We start from the raw sequence: 18,655 nt of genomic DNA, 5'->3' as shown, positions 1-18,655 counted from the left end.
GCATGTTTTGTTCTAACTTAAATAGTTCTCTACATATGGTTAACTCTGAGTTTGATTTTTGAATGACAGTCTGACCAGAATTTTAAGATTAAGACAAAAATTAAAACAGCTGCCATCCCTTGGCCTAGAACCACTTATTCTGTAGTAATAGCTTTTTTTTTTTTTTTAATGAGAAAGAGAATGTAGGAGGGTAATTGACAGCATTTTATAGTCTGTGTGAAGGCCAACAATTGTCTAATCTACCCATGTCATATGCTAATATCGATTAAATTTAATGCTGAGATTTTTCAGCAAATGAAAAAAAAATCAATCTGTTCATATCAGCCTAAGAGGGAACATTTATGGAATTCTTGCTGTTTGTAATCGACTGCTGTTAGAACACTGTAATGCAGTTGCTCTCTGTGATTATTTTCTGCTTTCCTTAAGAAATGGCAAGTTACAGTAGCGCTCACTAGGAGCACTATTTACCGAGTCCGTCTGTAGAGCCTAGGGTGGAATTACCAGATGAGCCCCAGCAGGTTGAGGGAGGCTACTGCCGCTCCCACCATCATAACTAGTTCACCCAAGTGACAAACAAGCCCTTGCTACCACCTCGCTACAAAAAGCAATTGACTGCTGCTCAATTAGGCAGAAATGAGGCTGTCACTCACTGAGGTAGAGACGTGAGAATTGCCTTATCTGGTTCTCAATAGCAATTTGGGTTTTTGGAAGTTATTTTACAGTTGTAATTACAAAGGGAAATGAAGTCTGCTTTTGCAATGTTACCAGGTGCTCTTCCTTCCATTATAACCTTGATGAATAGCCCCCCAGAGCAAACTCACTGGCTGTTCTACTAACTGGTTTTATTACGCAAATACAGTGAAAAAAAAAAAACACCATTCAATTGAGGCAGCATCTTAAGATCTAGGGAGGTAGCTGAATGTCCTATTTCAAATATTTAGGTGAATGATATAAACTATAGTTAAAGTAAAAAACTCCTTTTAGGCCAAGAAAACCACATCCTAATCTAGACTTTGTATTTAAAAATTAGATTTCATTAAATAGGATAAACATATGGCCGATATTTGAACTTGTCTATGGGCTTGTTTCTGGTCCCAGAGAATCACCAGAGATAAATGCAATCCCATGGCCAACACCAGAACTTTTCCAGAGGTCTGTTTGTCTCTCTTATGTTCAGACCTCAGGGTAGGTCCCCTCACTTTCCTGGGCTCCACTTTTCACTCGGAGTGTTCTAAGATGCAATAACTTCTAAGGAGGACTGTTGAGCAAAACGCTATAAAAACCAAGCAGAGCAGAGGTGTGGGTTCCTAGAATGTTGGAGGGTACTTGAGCAGTCATGCTGTTCAGTTCTCTTTTTGATAGTGGGAGAGACTGAAGGGCAAAGAGGCAGAGTGACTGTCCCCAGGCCACTGGATCAGTTGCAGAGCCAGGGGAGAATTGAATGTCTGAATCTCAGGCAGAGGGCATCCCAGGCCAAGAGCATCTTCAGGAAACCCTTAAGTGATGTCTGGAGTCCAATGTGAAAATCACAATTTACTCCTTAAATTGGACACATGGTGGGTTGCACAGCTTTAGCTGCCTGTTTCTGAGAAACAGTATTAACTGATGGTCAAATAGGCCATACCCTCTTGAAAAGGACATTATTGCCATGGCTATATTAAAGAGAACACCAATGATATGCCATTCATTAAGCATATGCCATATGTCAGGTGCTGTCTTGATCAATAAGTTTTCTGACGGGATTCCGATCCCTCCCCCCAAATAAATGAGGAGAGTGGGATCCTTTCATATCCTTCTGCCTAAAAAGTTGCCTCTGAAGCTCAGACACAACAATGGAGCTAACTAATGAATCTTCCTGTCCCAAGTATTTCAGAAACTCTACACCTCTGGTGGCCTGAGCAAGAAACCACTTGCAAAGAGTTGGGTTGGTGTGCTAAGAGCTACCCTTCTGACCCTTGCAATAAACAAATAGTAAAGTTGTCTTTTGCTAGTCAGTACAAAACTCCCTCTCGCTGCTCTAAAAACCATTTGGAATTGGTCCAGCTTACATATCTGTTGGATGTTTAAGAAATAGATTAAGAGGTCAGCAGGGAAAATGAGACATCTCCAGATGGTTGTCTAAATGGACAATGGTAGGAAGAAAGAGGGGTTGGGTGTTAGTTGTGGTGAAACAAATAGTGGCTAATCAAGACCACAGAACCAGAGAAGCTCAGAGTCACCAGGTGAGGGAGCCTGTGATAGAATTTGTTCAATTGAGAAGAGCAGAAAACTCAAAGTCAATGGGATTCAACTATATTAGGTGGTATTTCTTAAACTTTAAAGTACATATTAATTACCTGGGGATCTTTATAAAAATGCAGACTCTGACTCAGTAAGTCTAGGGAGTCTAGGGTGGAATCTGAGATTCTGAAGTTCTAGCAAGCTGCCAGATAGTGTTGATGCGTGCTGGTCCTTAGACGGTACCTGGTAGGGTGTTTAATAGGCCATGTCCCTGATAAGACAACTTCAGGATGGATGCAGTAATAGAATCAGGGATTGAGGACCAATAAAATCTAAATATGGCTTGTCACCACATGGATAACACACTTCTCAGAAAAGAAGGAAGAGAGGGTGAGAGCAAGAAAAAGGAAAGAAGAAGGAAAGGGAGGAGGGGGAGGGGAAGAAATTTTGGGGCAGGGTGAATGCTTTGGCTACCAGGCAACAAGGCTGAGTACTAAGTCTAGAGGCAATAGGCTTGAGCCATAGAAACTTGAGAAAGGCACAAGGGCCTCCAGCAACCACCAAGCTGACGCAAACAAGCTTGTTAAGGAACCCATTTAGAAACAGCCATAGGCCCTAACTGACCAATGGGCTGTTTACAACCAGGCACAGTTCCTAAGATTACCAAAAAGGGGGAAATTCCATAGTTCCCATATCTCCTCACTCTACCCTATAACTATAGCCCCTCACCACCACTACGTGGTAGACATTCTCTTCTCTGCTGTCCTGCCCACAGGTCCCTTGCAATATATTCAATAAACTTCTATCTTTGTTCTGCCTTTGAATTCTTTCACCTCCCATGACACTAGCCCCCATCTGATCAGAATATACCATACTAAGTTATTTTCTCCTTCTGCACAGGTCCTCATAAGATAATGTTAAAATTAGAAATCAAAAGAATGTTTTTGAGAATACACAATATTGTTTGTACCTTCTATTAAAGCTATAAAATTTGGAAAGTAGCCAAGGCACCCAGCCAGCCATGGTAGGAGCAGGACACTGCCCGGCCTCCTTACAGAGGCCAGAGGTGCCATTGCTAAGGATTCCTGTGTATTTCTGGTCATCAGCTTGGACACAGGATCACTGTGCTCTGTACCCAGAGGAGCCCTGTAACCGAGGAGGAGTTAGAATAGTCTCTGTTCCCCTAGTTATCTTGCACTTTTCTTTTCATTTCCTTCTCCAAACTGGCAGGAAAACGAATTAGATTTCCATTTTTAAATGTGCAAAGTTTTGCTTAACACTGGTTTAAATTATTGGATGTTGGACCAATAAGGTATAAGCTGAGAATGTAAAATTTTTCCAGAATCTGCTTCCACAGTAAGTTGTAAAAGCTGTTGTTTAGCTCAGAGTATCACTGAAGGTAATTTTCAGTCTCTTAATCGGGCTGAGGAAGTAAAACAAGTGGAAGGAGATATTTTTAGTTTTATTTCTTCAAAATGAGCAGTATTATATTGGAAAAAAGACATAGGAGATCACATGACTTTGTATAGCTCCATTGTGAGTGTAAGTTCTCTGTCAGCTTCTGCTCTGGGAAACAGGGAGGCTTGGAGAAGTGAGACGAAGGGAAATTTCTTTTCTCATTCTGAAGAAGCTCATCCTCAGCTGCACCTGTCTGAAGGAAGCTGTGAGGATGAGGGGTTTATCTTCAGGGAGAGTTTAGAACTTTCTAGCTATGGACACAACTGTGCACAGGAGAAAAGGTCAAGTACAACTCCCTATGAAAACCCAAAAGGTTTAGTTTTGAAACCTAGAAGAGAAAGAAAAAAAATTAAACATAAAAATTAAGGAATGGACCTCAAATTATTCCTAGAGGCACATTTTTATCTCTTGCTTTCCTAAAATTGTATTTTAAAAGGCCATTTAATAAGGGAAGAGTGTTGTATTACAGGGCCAAATGCTTGGGCTCTGGTGCCATTCCTGCCATTTAACTGCCGTGTAACTTAAGGAAAATCACTTAACCCAGCAGGATGACTAACTAGTCCTGATTTTAGCCCTGGAAGTCCCATGTCCCTAGAAATTTCTCAGTGCCAGGCAAATAAGGATGGTTTTTTGCCTTCCTTAACAATACTGAGTCTTTTCCTGAAATCAGCACTACACTATATGTTAATTAATTTGAATTTAAATAAAATTTAAAAATTAAAAAAAATTTTTTTAAACAATGCTGAGTCTCCCTGTACTCATTGGTAAAATAAGGGAGTTGGATTAGATCAACTCTTAAATTCCATTTAGCTCCAGATAAAGCTGTTTACCTTCAGTTGTTACATTATTTAATTTGTTCATTTACATATACTTGGACTGCTTTTAGCAAGGATTTAAGGAAGCTTATAAGGATCAGCAGTATAAATTTTTTTTAAAAGGTTTTAAAACAAAACAAAAACATCTAAAGAGAAGAACAAGACCAAGGTTTAAGTTGAAACAGAGATATGCTGGCCCTTTGACTCAATAATTATTAAAATTGAGTGAACTACACAAGGGATTTTAAGGCCTTGGATCAAAGTGTGGTAGTCTTTGCAAACTAATAGGTTTTCCCCAAGTACTTATGGCATCACAATTTCCTGGAGAATCTAGGTGGGGATTTAGAAAGAGAACTTCCTTCCTTTAACAATGGCAAATGCCAAGGATTGTGAACTTCCTTTTGTTACCCTTGTTTTTTTTTTTGTTTTTTTTTTTTTAAGATTTTATTTATTTATTCATGAGAGACACACAGAGAGAGGCAGAGACATAATCAGAGGGAGAAGCAGGCTCCTTGTGGGGAGCCTGATGCAGGACTTGATACCAGGACTTCAAGATCAGGTGCTGAGCCAAAGGCAGATACTCAAACATTGAGCCACCCAGATGTCCCCCTTTATTACACTTGTAGCACAGATGTAAATTCAAAAGAAATTAAGAAATTCTCTCCAGGGGTGCCTGGGTGCCCCAATCAGTTGAAAATCTGTCTGACACTTGATTTTGGCTCAGGTCACAAAGTCACGGTTGTGAGATAGAGCCCCACATGAGCTCTGTGCTCAGCAAGGAGTCTGCTTCAGGATTTTCTCTCCCTCTCTCTCCCTCTGCCCCTACTTCCTGCTCACATGTGCTTTCTCTCAAATAAATAAATCTTAAAAAAAAAAAAAAGAAAAGAAAAAAATTCTCTCCCTCTGCCCCTGTACGTACCTACTCTCTTTCTCTAAAAAAAGGGGAAAAAAGAAAATTCTATCCAGATGAAGGTGAACATCTTACAGAAGCAATGTCCTTTTTAAAAATTAACTTCTGGAGCAGGGAGCTTGCTTCTCCCTCTGCCTGTGTCTCTGCCTCTCTCTCTGTCTCTCATGAATAAATAAATAAAATCTTTTTAAAAAATTAACTTCTTTTTTGGTTTGTTTTGTTTTCATCGTTGTTAACAAAAGCAATACATGCTTACAAAAAATGCAAACGATAAAAATGGATAAAAAGTAAAAATGTTTCTTTTCCCTCCAGACTAACTAACTCCCCAAAGGAAAATATGCTTCTTGCATGTCTTTCTAGAAGGTTCTATTGAGCCATATTTCTGATCAAAGACCGTTTGTCAAGGATCTGGAAGCTGATTTAACAAGTACATTACAGAACATATATACAAGCTATTGACTAGTATAAAAGTCATGGTTCTCAGCTGGATCTCAAATCAAAGCATGCACCTTAGCATTTGGTCACCTTATCATTTCATAACCAAGACCATTACTCAACATAGGACACCTAACATGGGTAGCATAATATGACAGCAAGCAAAACATTCCAGAAGAAGGATGGTGGGATTCTTTGGGTGGTTTTGTAGTTTGGATGGTTATATGGTTCTGATTCACCATTACAGTTAGCGAGTGTTGGAAACTGGAATAAAAATGGCATTAAATTTAGGAAGGAGAAAGAATAATCTGTCTAATGTCCTTGACACTTGCCTCACCTTTTAACTTTATGGGCCCTTTTGAAGAATCAAGACAGATATTGCAGGGATGTCTTTTTCTCTTCCTCAGTGTTGGTGGCTTCAGCTGGAAGGCTGGAAATCTAAAAGATAGAATCATCTAAAGGCTCTTCACTCATATCTATTGGTATAGCTGGGACTCAGGGTTAGAAGACCCACGTGTGGCTTTTTATTGTGGACTGGGCTTCCTTAAAACATGGCAGGTAGGTTCCAGAATCAAGTGTCTTGAGAGAAGAAGCCAGGTGGAAGTTGTATCCATTCTCTGACTTGGCCTCAGAGGTCATATAGCATAGCATCACTTTCACCATAGGTTAGGGCAATTACTCCAAGAGTCTAGGTGAGAGACTATAGATCTCCATTTCTTGGTGGAGACGTGTTAGCTACACTGTAAAAAGAGCACGTGGGATAGGATAAATGTGTAGATGTGGCCATCTCTGGAAAACATAATCTGTCATATCATCTGAAGGGTAGAGGTTATTGTTAGCAATCACGTAAATGCTAAGCTCCGCTAGACATGGTTATTGGCATGCCTCTTGTCAGATCCTGGACTAGTCCTATGCAAAATCATCAAGATGGGTAAGGCTTGTGTTCAAAGATGTGTCCTTGTCCCCTAGCCTTCTACTTCACTTTTCTATTTTTGTTTTCTTCTTTCCTAAGCCCATAATGCCTTCTAGGTGCCCAGAAGGCATTATGGGCTTTTCTAGTCCTCTACCTCCCATGAAAACTTATCCTTGGGTGTTTCACTCCACCAAAGCCCCAAGAGATTTCACTTTCAAACTCACTTGCTAAAGTGAAAATGGCTTCACTTTTAAGCTGCATCAGAGAATGAACATATTTCTACAGTATCAGGGCTTTGTGAGAACAAGATCACATGCCAATGATTTAGGGGAACTGGTAAAGCCAATAAGGTTCTTGTTAGTTTGTACGTTCAGGACTTTGTTCCTTTCTTTAGAAGAGCACAAGAATGTCCTTGATACACAGAGAAAGTTAACTCTTGTTATCTGTGGAATTATGGTTGACTTTTATTTTATCCTTTTGTATTTTCAATATTTTATAAGTTTTCTACAAAGAATGTGTATTGATTTTGTAATTTGGAAACAAAGCTATTTTTTAACAGCTTTATTGAGATATAATTCACATACTATACAACTCACCCATTTAAGGTGTACAATTCAAAGGCTTTAGTATATTCACAGAATTGTGCATCCATCACCACAATCAACTTGAGAATATTTTTATTACCCTCCAAAAACTCCATACTCCTTACCTGTCATTCTCCAAAAGCACTCCCCTCATTCATCCTCTATTTTCTGTCACTATAACTTTGCTTATCCTGGACCTTTCATGTAAATGGAATCATATAGTATGTGAGCTTATTATGGCTGGTTTCTTTTATGTAGCATAATGTTTTTCAAGGTTTATATAAGTTATAGCATGCATTAGTACTTCTATTTATTGCTGAATAATATTCCATTGTGTGGATATATCACATTTTATTTATTCATTCATCAATTGAGGCACATTTGCATTGTTTCTGTTTTTTGGCTACTATGAATAATGCTACTGTGAACCTTCATTTACAAATCTATGAATGAACGTATATTTTCATTTATCTTGGTAATATATCTATGAGTGTAGTTGCCAGATCATGTGATAATTCTGTCTAACCACATGATGACTCCTTTCCAAAGTTGGGTGAACTGTTTAACATTCTTACCAGCAATGTATAAGGGCTCTAAGTTTTCTACATCCTCACCAACAGAAATTATTGTCTCTTTTTTATTCTAGTCATCCTACTTGATGTAAAGGGGTATCTCATTGTGGTTTTGATTTGTATTTTCTGAGTAGCTAATGATGTTAAGCATTTCTTTGTATGCTTGTGGACATTTGCACATCTTCTTAGGAGGAATGTCTATTCAAATTCCTTGCCTTTTCAATTGGATTGTCTTTTTTTTAATGGAATTGTAATAGATTTTTACATTTTCTAGATACAAGTCCCTTATCAGATATATGAAGGGCCATATTTTTCTCCCATTCTGTAGGTTATCTTTTCACTTCCTTGATGGTGTCTTTTGACACAAAAGTTTTTAATTTTAATAATGCCCAGTTGATCTATTTTTTCTTTTATTGCTTGCACTTCAGTGTAATATATAAGAAAGCACTGCCTAATACAAGGTCATAAAGATTTACCCCTATGTTTTATTCTAAGAGTTTTATAGTCATAGCTGTTACACTTAGTCCTGATCCATTTTGAGTTAATTTTTGTATATGATGTGAAGTAGGGATCCCATTTCATTCTTTTGCATGTGGAGTACCATTTGCTGAAGAAACTATTCTTTTTCTCATTTAATTGTTTTGGCAAACCTTATCAAAAATCAATTGAAATAAATTCTTATTTATGTTATTTTGTTTCCATAAAGCTTTATCTCTGGTTTATCAGTTTTATTCATTAATTTGTATCTCTTTCCTTATACTAATACCACACTATCTTGATTACTACAGCTTTGTAGGAAAATTTGAAATTGGGATCTGTGAGTACTACAATTTGTCCTTCATTTTCAAGATTGTTTTGACTGTTGTGGGCCCCTTGAATGTTTTTATGAGTCAGTTTCATATGGATCAGTTTGTCAACATCTGCCAAGAAGTCAGCTGGGATTTTGAAAAGGATTGTGTTGAATCTGTGAATCAATTTTGGGGATACTGCCATCCAAATATTATGTTTCTTGATCCATGGACATATGATTTCATTTATTTAGGTCTTCTTTAATTTCTTTTAACTACAATATCTTGTAGTTTCCAGAATATGGATTTTTCACTCATATTTTCATTAAATTTGCTAAACAATAAGTTTTGTTAAATTTATTCCTAAGTATTTTATTCTTTTTGATGCTATTGTAAATATAATTGTTTCTCAATATCATTTTGGTTGGTTTATTGCTTCCATGCAGCAATACAATTGAGTTTTGTGTGTTGATCTCGCATTCTGCAACTTTGCTGAGGTTATTTATTAGTTCTAATAGTTTCTTTAGAGGAGTTTTTAGGATTTTCTATATACAAGATTATGTCATCTGCAAATAGAGATAATTATACTTCTTTGTATCCAATTTGGATACCTTTTATATCATTGTCTTGCCTAATTGCCCTGTCTGCATCCTTCAATACAATGTTGAATAAAAGTGGTGAGGGTGGACATCCTTGACTTGTTCTTGATCTTAGGGGGAAAACATTCAGTCTTACACCATTAAGTATGATGTTGACTCTGAGTTTTTCATAGATGTCTCTTTTTAAAAGATTTTATTTATTCATGAGAGACAGAGAGAGAGAGATGCAGGGACAGTCAGCACTCCAGGATCATGCCCCAGGCCAAAGGCAGGCGCTAACCACTAAACCACCTGGGTGTTCCTTCATAGATGTCTTTTATCTGATTGCGGGAATTCCTTTCTGTTCCTAGTTTGTTATGTATTTTTATCAGGAAAGAGTGTTGAATTTTGTCAAATGCTTTTTTTTATAAAGAATTTATTTATTTATTCATGAGAGACACAGAGAGAGAGAGCCAGAGACACAGGCAGAGGGAGAAGCAGGCTCCCTGCGGGGAGCCTGATGTGGGACTCCAGCCCAGGACCCCAGGATCACAACCTAAGCGAAAGGCAGACGTTCAACCACTGAGCTACCCAGACATCCAAAATGCTTTTTTTTTTTTAATTTATTGAAAGGATTTCAATGGGTTTCGTCCTTATTCTATTGATGTATATTCTCATCCTTTTCCTATTGATGTATTGTATTACATGAATTGGTTTTCAGTTGTTAAACCAACCTTGCATTTCTGGGTCAATCCCACTTGAGCATAGCTATGATCTTTTTTATTGTTAGTGTTTTTGTGAAGGATTTTTGGGTCTATATTCATAGAGATATTATTCTCTGGTTTTCTTATGATGTCTTTATCTGATTTTAATATCAGAGTAATGCTGGCCTCACAGACTGGCTTGAAAAGTCTTCCCTTTTCTCCTATATGGAAAAGTTTGTGAAGAATTAGTATTAATTTTTCCTTAAATGTTGAATAGAATTTGGCAGTGAAGCCATCTGGTCTTGGGCTTTTCTTTGTGGGAGGTTTTGTTTGTTTGTTTTCAAGATTTTATTTATTTATTTGATAGAAAGAGAGAGCAAGTACACAAGAAGGGAGAGCAGCAGGATGAAGGGAGGAAGAAGCAGGCTCCCCACTGAGCAGGGAGCCCAAAGAGAGTCTCCATTTAAGAATACTGGTATCTTTCCCTAAGCCAAAGGTAGATGGTTCACTGACTGAGCCATCCGGTTGCTCCTGTGGAAGGTTTTTTTGATACTAATTCAATCTCTTTCTACTTCTTCTTGAATAAATTTGGAAGTTTTTTCTTCCCCAAAATTTGTCCATATCAGCAAGCTATCTAATTTGTTGATCTTTTGAAGAATCAACTTTGGCTTCATTGATTTTTCTCTATTGTTTTTCTATCTCTATTTCATTGATTTTTGCTCTAATGCTTGTTATTGCCTTCTTTCTGTTTGCTAGCAAAGCTATTTTTGACCTATTGAAAAGAAGAAAAAATTATTTATCCAATATACTTTTGGTGGTCATTTGGATTGTTTCCAGATTGAACTATTATGTATAAAGTTGTATGAACATCTCTCACATGTACTTATATGAACATGTATTTTCATTTCTCTCTGGTAAATATCTAAGAATGGAATGGAAATGAGATAGATGTATGTTTGACTTTATCAGTTATAAGATAAATAGAGGCATATTAAATATGTTAAGAATATATTTGAACAAAAATTAATTCAAATCAGGCAGCATCTGGTCTAGCAGATGGGTAGGAGCTCCAAAGAACTGTACAAAATGAATGACTTTTAGAGGTGAAGGGAGCAGGAAAAAGGAAGTTACACTAGGCAAAATGTGGGTTGGTTATTGCAAAGCTACTTTCCTTCAGAGGATGGCAGGGATCTATCAGGCAGCTTATCTCACCAGTGCTGATCAGGCAATTCCTGATTGACTGGTTAAGATTCCATTTCTGGGCGAGCCAAAACTATATTATGTCTCAGTTTGTTCATACAAAGCTTAGCATGAGTGACTGATTAGGGCCTGATGTCTTGCTTTTTAATATAAAAACTAGAACAGTTTTGCAAAGAAGTTGGACCATTTTACACTCCAATCAGAAATTTATGAACCATCCCCCCCACCCACACATTTGATATTGTCAGTCTTTTTCCATTTAGCCCTTTTGCTAAGGAGAATGGTGGTGTTTTCTGGTTTTAGTTTGCATTTCTATAATAATTAATGGGACTTTTCACCTTCTCACTTCTGTCCAACTGACTATACAAATTTTTGTCACCCTTTCTGTTGGTTGTCTGCTTTTTCCTTATTGACCTCAGCTCTTTATATATTCTAGGTATATGTCCTTTGTCAAATAAATTATAGTATTTTTTTAAAATATTTTATTTATTTATGACAGATACAGAGAGAGAGAGGCAGAGACACAGGCAGAGGGAGAAGCAGGCTCCATGCACCGGGATCCCAATGTGGGATTCGATCCCGGGTCTCCAGGATCACGCCCTGGGCCAAAGACAGGCGCCAGACCGCTGCGCCACCCAGGGATCCCATAAATTATAGTATTGATGGGGTTCAGAACACAGTACTGCAAAATATAGCACCTTGGTCTACTAAATATTTCAAACTAAGAAATTTGAGAAATGGCATGTGCAGGAAGGACTTTCTGTCCTTTCCCTGAAGCAGGTCATAAAATCCTCATGGGAGAAGTGCCCTTCACTTTCCAAGGAAAGGAACATCCTTATCTTCAAAAATAGAGAGACACAAAGAGAAATCTGAATGAACAGGCCTTGCTAAGTTTCCCACAGCCTACCACACTTACTTCATTATCTTTGTTCTATCACATTTTTCCACAACTTTCCACTCTATATCAACCCTACCATAAAAATACTCAGATTTACTTTGGATCTTCATTTTTTAATGAAGGCTTCTGTGTCACGTAAAACTTACATTAAACAAATTTGTATACTTTTTTCTGGTTAATCTGTCTTTTGTAGAGGTCCCAGTAGAGAACTTAAAGGGGTGGAGGAAAAACATAATTTTCCCTCCTCTACAATATTCATAAATGGACTACCACACAGCGATCAAAGTGAATGCACTATTGCTACGTATGTAGATAAATGCATAGACATAATAATGAGCAAAAGAAGCCAACATAAATGAGTATATACTATTAAAAAAGAATATATACTATGTAACTTCATCTGCATACAGTTTAAAAATTGGCAAAACTAATCTACTGTGTTATAAGTCAGGGGAGCAGTTCCCTTTAGGATATTGGGTAATAACTGGGAGGATATGGGGACCTGTAGGGTCCTGACAACATTCAATTTCTCCAAGAGGACAACGGTCACAGATGAGCTCACTTTTTGAAAATTCACTGAGTTGTCATTTTGTAGCTTGTGCACTTTCCTGAATATTATACCTCAACAAACTATTCAAAAGAAAGAAAATTGTGTTCTTGAGAAATGTATTAATTATCAGATACTTGGTATTTATGAGCATGTTCTTTGCATATGACATATTCCTCACTTATTGTATTAAGGAAGGGTTTTTTGCATTAAATATATTCCTTGTGCATACTTTCTTTATATTTTAAGACTAACATCTCATTTAACAATAGATCAATAGTAGAGTTTAATTTTTCCTTTGCTCTGGACTGTAGACACCTTGGCAGATAACAAAATCTGAGTTCCCAAGGGCTGTAAGATTTTAAAATCTACCCCTTCCCCATCAATCCCATAATGCTGAATACAATGCTCATACAATGAAATGCCGCAGCTAACACTGCTATAGCTGTCCCCTTAGGAATTCATTGTAAAAGGTTTCACTGTACTTTGTAAAGCAATTTGGAATCCTTCATGATGAAAGGTTCTATATAAAGAAGGTAATATAATGGACTTGGCTTTCAACTTCTTTCATTTAAGCCTTAACAGAAACATGAATCTAGTATATTAGCATCATAAACCAATAGGTGCTATTTAAATGCTGAATAGGAATATTCTGGATGAATAAATTGCAAATATAGCTATGTATTAGCTAAGTGCTTTACCAAGTATTATGCAAATGAGGATTAATAAGGCAATTACACTTAATTAAAATAATAATAATAATGCTACATTCTTCTACATTCTTCTAATCCTCTCAGCACCCATTGAGTTGGATATTTGGTGTGTGTCTGCCACTTAAGTCCCAAGCCTAAATGCAAACTCACATGAGATGCCTCTTCGGAAGGAAACTGTCATCCTTTGAGTTCAAAACAAATAAAACTCTAGCATGTTAGGGGGCAAGAGGGGCAAAGGAAACCCCTCTCATGCACGACATTGACTTGATGCTTTTTAAAGAGTCCAATGATACTGAAAACAGTATTCCTAGGTCCTAGAATATATGTAATACTGCCCAGAATTACTTTATGCTCCTCAGCATTGCTTTTGGAGACTAGATCCTTTAGTGCTTCCCTATGCTGTAATCACCAGGCATTAAATCATTAAACAGTTGTAGTAGTCACCCCAAGACAGTGACGACCAGAAACACCCTGTGTTATCCCTACATGGAGCCTAAAACGTTATCAGAATGCTTTTGATGAAAGATGTGTTAACATGAATCATTATCATCCTTATTGTTCTTTCTTTTATAACATCTTTGGGCACTGAGAGTGATTTTCAATTCTATAGGAGCTGCAGTCCAAAAACATTTTTTTTGGTAATTTCAATCCAGATTTACAGAAAAATGTATTTGTGAGCAAATGTACTAAATCTACAACTATTATTTTTGTGTGTAAGTCAGATGGTCAGATGAACTACTCAACTTTATGGGTGAAAAGTGGCATTTCTATTTTGACCTCTCATTTTTGAACCTTGCCATGATACAATAAAGCACAGTAAGTTTCTCACTAGAAGCCAATTTTCTTGCTTCAGCCCTCCGTACAAAATAATATAAACCACCAATCCTTTTGCAGAAAGTTTCAAATTTCACTGTGGATGGGCACAAATTTGAAAATCAGGAGGAGGAGACACAGCCCAGACAGAGTGGAGAGAATGCTAACCAGAGGATGGTGAGCAGCTGTTCCTGTCTCACTGAAGATGAGCCAGGCTTAACTGATATGGGAAGGGTGGGATTTCATGTCCCTGAAAGGAGCCACAGTGAAAAACATACAAGTCCATTCCTCAAGGAAAGCATAGCACAAACCCCATTCTTTGTCTCTACTCCTTTCGGTTGCAACATCACAGATATCCTACAAGAAATAGCGTAACCTATGCAAGAGGATTCTTGTCTTAAGGGTAATCTAGTGGGTCCCAAAGTTGTTTTTGTTACATGCAACCCCAAATAGAAAACAAATCAAAACCCTCCAAAGAGGGCCCCTCAGCAGTCTGTTAGCACTGGTCTAATCTAGTGGAATCCAGGATGTGAGGTCATTGCTAGTTAGATCCACACAATCTTCAGTGAAGCCTTTGTGAAGAAGCTAGGATCTGAATCAAGCTTTGCACATCTGGTACTTTGCCTGAGCGATGTTTCTGCCGGGGTCAGTGCAGGGAAGACAAGCCACTCCAGGCACATCAAGCAGAAAGGGATGAAACACAAGGAATTAGGTGCCTACAAAATCATATGTGGGGCCAGAGGAATAAGTCAGGGGATCTTCAGGCCGGACATTTGGCTTCAAGGCCACACCACGGCAGCTGTGATGTGGAGGTGCAGAAACTGGAGGAACCAAACTGCCACCACTCTGGCTGCTGCATGGCCACAACCACATGCATGACCTGGTGGAGCTGGTGCAACCACGTGAGTCAGCGGCTGCTTGTCAAGCAGCACCACGGCAGAAGAGAGCCTCTGCCTCCTTCACGCAAGAGCATCTCACTGCAGAGCCTAAGTGGCACCTAGGACTGCAACCTCAAAGTCGTCCAGGAATAGTGTTTATCCTCTCAACTCTGTGACACAAAAAGGCACCTGGAAGGAGCTGACTGGATCGTGACCAGGAGAACTGCGGGTGACCCCATGTATGGGAAGAGCCTGAGCAGCCGTGGAGCTAATGCAAACTGGAGGGTGAATTCCAGGTCACGTGGGAAGCTGCAGTTCACCTCTAAAGTCAAGAAGTCTTGAGCAGATAAATGGAGAGCAAGGAATCATTTCCCAAGGAAAAGTTTAAGAATAGCATTAGCAGTTTTTTTTAGGATGATAATAGGTTCAGTATTTTATTTCTTTCCTATTTTTATAACATAAGTCATCTATGTTCAGTGTAAAAATGCTAGAAGACTAGTCAGTCAGAATCCTATCATCGGAGATAATCAAATATTGGTGAATCTCCTTCCAGATATCCCAGTGTTTCTTTTATCATGATATCATGGTTTTCCTTGTGAATAACTCTCCATATTAATAAATTACCATCTAGTGACATTATCAACGTGTTACTAACCACATTGCCAGTAGTGCTGTTATAGAAATGGCTCATATTTTATCTAATAAATACTGTATTTAAAGGCCCTCTTTGCTGGGCATTCTGATATTTTAGATTAATAGTGATGGAATGAATAGAAAATGCAATATTTCAGGGGGAGATTGAATTGGGAGATGTGAGAAGCAAAAATATCAACGAGATGGAAGGACGCAGCAAAACTCATAACGTGCTCAGGTTGAAGAAACTCGAAGTCATCCTTGTCCATCTTCCTCATTTAACAGATGGGGGCAATCGAGACCACATTTCACTCTCTTTATCCCAAACTCCCTGGTCTTCATTCTCCATCTTTAATCTGTACACACACTTTCTGAAGTCTCAGCTGGATGTATTTGAAGCCATGTGGGGATTACGCATTCCAAGCATGGTTTAAGATCTGGTCATTTTGCCCTGTTCTTGTATTCCCTCTGTTTGACAATTTGTAGTTTGCTTTTTTTTTTTGGTCAGAATAATAGCTCTTAAGCAGATGGTTGTAATCAGTCCCCTCGGGTAAGCCTTGGAGGGAAGTTGGACGGGGGACTCAGCAAGGATTGAGGATTCTGGAACTCACTTGGCTTGAACCCAGGCGAGGAGTGAGGGTGTTGATTGCTTCCAACCTGTTCTTTGGTGAGTAATAATAGCAATTAATCTTTCTTCATATGGTAGAGATAATAGCAGCAGATCTAAACAGCAACTAACAGAAAATATGGCTTACAGAACAAGGTCAACAAAATTCCAAGCTATTACAATTCAGTTGAATTCAATTCAACTCACCTAGCATTTTTTTTTCACCCAGCATTTATTGAGAGCCTTTTCTGTGACTAATACGGGGTGTGTGTGTGTGGGAGGAACAATGTTAAAAAAAAAATCAGATACAGACCTTTATCCTCAAAGCAACTACTGTCTTACAAAGGAGATGAGAAAAAAGTTTCAGTCACATTGAGGCATCTGTTTATGTTTTATGTGGGAATGGCCCTGGGTTCCAGGTAATTTCTTCCACAATTTCCTCATCTCTTGGGTTTGGATTGTGAAAAAGCAGGAAAATGAAAAAGAACTGTATATGGTTTTATATTTTTTTCAGTACAAGAACATTTAAGACGTGATCCCTAATATTTTCTTGTCTAGACATCCTCATCTTTTTACTTTTTAATAAAGCAATCGGCAGTCACCCCTTGTGGTTTTGTAGCTACAGTTCATTATCAGAGGAACGCTTGCCTTTTAAGTGGTGTTAGCACTGAAACCCTCTTCTCTTGTCTCTTTCTAGTTAAGATTTCCTCATCTCGATCCTCTCTCCCCACATATTGATCACACATTGCATGCTTCAAAGTGTGCGCTTAATCATTCCACTTTTTCCAAGAGAGTAGCTAACTCTTAATACACCTCAGTTTCCTATTACACTTCCCTTGCCTTAAAAATACCTTGAAAGAGTAAATCTGCCAGTAAAGAAACTACCCAGACCAAAAAGCCTTTCCACAAATTTTCCCAAACGAAGCTGGACTGAGAGCAGAGAAAATGTAGCAGTCACATTCACACGCTGCCTCAGAGCTCCTGGATCCCTGCATCGATGGATCCAACCCCAGTGGAAAGGAAGCCTCAGAACACTTGACCCACACCTTCTGAGGTCTCAGCTGGATGCCTCTGAAGCCTTGCAGGGATTATGCAGTCCAAGCATGGTTTAAGATCTGGTCATTTTGCCCTGTTGGTTCTTGTATTCCTCCTGTTGGACAACTTGTAGTTTTTAATTTTTTTAATCAGCATAATAGCCCTTAAGCAGATGGTTCTAATCAGTCCCCACGGGTGAGCCTTGGAGGGAAGCTGAACAAGACACTCAGCAAGGATTGGGGATTCTATGACTCACTCGGCTCAACTCCAGGCCAGGAGTGAGGGTGCCGATTGCTTCCAACCTGTTCTTTGGTGAGTAATAAATGTCAGTGGATCTTTCCTCATGTGGTAGGGATGATATCCATATAAGAGGACATGACAAATAGTATGTGGTTAGAATGTATCCACGGGAGCCAAACTCATGCGTGCTTAGAATGAAGTTATTGGGTCCGTTTGTCATTCTTTTTTATGTCCAAGTTTTAGTAACAGGATGTTTTCAAATAGTTTACATTTCTCTCGGGACATCTTCCCCAACCAAATGTCATACTAGTGTTAGCCAGGAGTTATTTGGATTTGCTCAATTCTTGTTTCCAGACCCATGATTTAGGCCATTTCTGGAAGCAGAATCTCGCATGGCAGATAATGGGCTTTTCTTGCCTGTCCATAAGGAGAAAGATGATTAGATCAGTGGGAATTTTACAGAGCAGATTATTAAATCCTTGGACATTAAAAATTTCAGTTACTTGGAATGCTCACGGTAGAAGCAAACTGCAGATGACATTCAAGAGCATATTTGATGAAAATGTTAATACTAATATTTATTTTTATTAATGTTATTTTATGTAATGTTATTCTCTAGGGAAATTAGAGTTATTAGACCTTTCTTTCTTCCTCTAAATCCTTTTGTTGTGCTCTAAAAATCTCTCTTTTTTTTTTTTCTGGTTACAGAGTAGTAGATCTTCATTGTAGAATATTTTAAAAACACAGAAAAGTATTAATTTTTTTTAAGTACTTATGATTCTTCGATCCTGAGGTCTTCATTTTTTAAGACAGTCAACAATGAACATCATTTGAAATTTTGTAAAGCTTTAAAACATTTTCTAGGGGATCCCTAGGTGGCTCAGCGGTTTGGCATCTGCCTTTGGCCCAGGGCGTGATCCTGGAGTCCCAGGATTGAGTCCCACATTGGGCTCCTGGCATGGAGCCTGCTTCTCCCTCTGCCTGTGTCTCTGCCTCTCTCTCCCCCTCTCTCTCCCTCTCTCTCTCTATCATGAATAAATAAATAAATAAATCTTATAAAACGTTTTCTAAATTGAATGTTTTCCAATTTAAACCCTGATTCATTCTCCCAACA

General features: G+C 38.3%; 1 long non-coding RNA gene across 4 annotated transcripts in view; it reads left to right on the top strand.

The window, feature by feature from the left end:
- LOC144288683 (uncharacterized) overlaps positions 1 to 18,655 on the top strand; it is an 80,106-nt gene that overhangs the window by 47,650 nt on the left and 13,801 nt on the right. The window lies entirely within an intron of this gene.

The sequence above is a fragment of the Canis aureus genome, chromosome 18 (genome assembly GCF_053574225.1).
Source record: "Canis aureus isolate CA01 chromosome 18, VMU_Caureus_v.1.0, whole genome shotgun sequence".
Classification (NCBI taxonomy): Eukaryota; Metazoa; Chordata; class Mammalia; order Carnivora; family Canidae; genus Canis; species Canis aureus.
The sequence above is the reverse complement of the archived record's forward strand: the minus strand, read 5'-3'. Positions and strand labels throughout refer to the sequence as shown.